The sequence below is a fragment of the Hipposideros armiger genome, unplaced genomic scaffold, assembly GCF_001890085.2.
Source record: "Hipposideros armiger isolate ML-2016 unplaced genomic scaffold, ASM189008v1 scaffold_28, whole genome shotgun sequence".
Taxonomy (NCBI): domain Eukaryota; kingdom Metazoa; phylum Chordata; class Mammalia; order Chiroptera; family Hipposideridae; genus Hipposideros; species Hipposideros armiger.
Window position 1 is genome coordinate 2,213,782 of NW_017731378.1, and position 2,114 is coordinate 2,215,895.

General features: G+C 52.4%; 1 protein-coding gene across 1 annotated transcript in view; it reads right to left on the bottom strand.

The window, feature by feature from the left end:
- Nucleotides 1-1,808, bottom strand: part of DNMBP (dynamin binding protein) — a 102,255-nt gene extending 100,447 nt beyond the window's left edge. Inside the window, exon 1 of the mRNA XM_019636280.1 lies at nt 1,732-1,808. The gene's annotated coding sequence lies outside the window, so the exon portion shown is untranslated. The remainder of the gene's footprint in view (nt 1-1,731) is intronic.
- Nucleotides 1,809-2,114: the final 306 nt, after the last annotated feature.

Genomic DNA, 2,114 nt, shown 5'->3' on the forward strand with positions numbered 1-2,114 from the left:
GCAGGAGAGGCTCTGCTTTGAGGCTGCAAGACACAATAAATAACTCGTGCATGTTTGGACAGACTGTCTATAAAGATTATTATTATATCTCAGCCCAAAATACACACCACATGAACATTATAGAAAGGCCATCTTATCACATTTTCTGAGGCAGAACGTTCTCATCTTATTGCAAAAGATATCTGTGTACTGCACAGGCCCCATTCCCAGGTCAGATTTTAGCTATTCTCTACCATACACAAAGCACTCTTTTCCGGCCTCTGAATTTGAGTGAATGTAACACTGAAGAATCTGTAATTTGAAAAATCACTTTTCACTTATGTTAGTCCAACACTGATAAAGTAACAGGTGGGGGCGGGGGGCGGGCTTGAGAATAATAATGAATTTGAAGATTCGCCATGCATCATGCAGATTTTTTTTTTAAACTTGTTTTCTTAAAACTTTTTGTTGTCACAATGAGTGACATGTTTCAAATTAACATGTAAAATCAGGGAACTTTAAAGATGGAAGGGGGCCTTAGAGATCCTTTAATTCAATAATTTGGAGAAAAAACTGGTACTAAGGGATAAACTAACTTGCTCATCACATGGAGTCTATTCATGTTGTAAGAGTAATTAATGCATCACTAATTCTGAGAAACCACACCTGTATGCTGACAGGTACTTAAGTCTTGCAAAATACAACTATGGATCAATCAGTCCTACTCAACCCTGTAACTCAGCTATGCAAACAGTTGGAGCTAAACTATGCTCAAACCCTAAATATTAGTGCTACCCATGGCTTGCCATATACCAGAGCATTAAGAATTATGAAAAGAAAGCGTTTCAATAAATGATGCTCACATCACTGTATAAGAATTATTGTAAAACAGATCTAAAGGAAAGTTACCAATATTACTTTGTAACATTGTAACTTTGTGAGTGCCCTTCATTACTGTGTGAGACAACTAAGTATAGTGAGATTGCTTTTAAAGTGGAATGGGTTTTTCTTGCATTTAAACTTTAACTCTATACCCCAAAGATTCTCCACAGCGCCTAATTTGCAGCAGATCTGGCCTGTTTGCAACCCCACTATTCCTTTATTCAACTGGCAGCATCGTCACCCTTTTCAAGGGTAAGTGCTTTGAGGAACTGATGCCTGGTGGACATCAGTGACTGTGGCAGGAGTGCAGGTGCCCGCGGGTAATGCAAAACGCCACCATAACCAAACCAGCATCTCTAGCTAAACGGGTCTTATTCTTTCCTTGGAAATCCTCCCTCCCGGCCTCCCCGACACAGAATCATTAACTCCTATACCGACTGTATGTGACTCTGAGCACAGCAGAACGTCTGCATCTGTAAAATACGGAGGCTGGGCTAATGCTGAATTCCTTTCCTGCTCTCAAATTCCGCCTCGTTGCCGGAGTGGCAGGGCGGTGCAGTGAAAAGAGCCTTGGGCTAGCTTGACACCATTTAAAAAGCCCCACGTTCGCATCCCTCTGACTGCGGGCCACCCAGCCCCTCCCACTCCCCGGGACCTCACAGGACCCGACCTGACCGTGGAGCGGAGGGCTCCGAGGAGGGCCCAGTGCCCCACCGCCCCTCGTGGGTAACCGGCCGGGGCAGCGGCCGCCGCGGGGAAGGGGTGGCGCAGGCCCGGCCGCGCGGCACGTCCTCGGGGCGCGGGTCCCCTCCGCTCGTGGCCCCCGGACAGCGACCCGGCCTCCCCGCCCGGCCCTGCCTGTCCTCTGACCTGCTCTCCGCCGCCCGGCGGTCCCTGGATGCGGCGACACGGCAGGCAGTTGCGGCAGCCCGTGGCGGGCCGCTGTCACCTCCGCCCCTGGAAGCGGCGGGCGGGTCAATCTGCTGTGACTCAGCGCGGCCGCCCCGCCTCCTGCCTCCCGCCCAGGCTTCCGCCTCGCGCGGCCGGGGGGGCGCCACACTCGGTCTCAGAGCCCACCTCCCAGCGCCCGCCCCGTGCTCGCGACCCCTGGCGGCCCTCCCGGCCCCGCCCGCCCCGTGACGTCAGAGGGCGGTGCTCCGAGGACCTCCCACCGGGGAAACTGAGGCATCCGGGCGGCGCTGGCCCCGCTAGGGCAGCCCGGGCGTCCTCTGCCCGCGAGGCGTTCAGTCCTG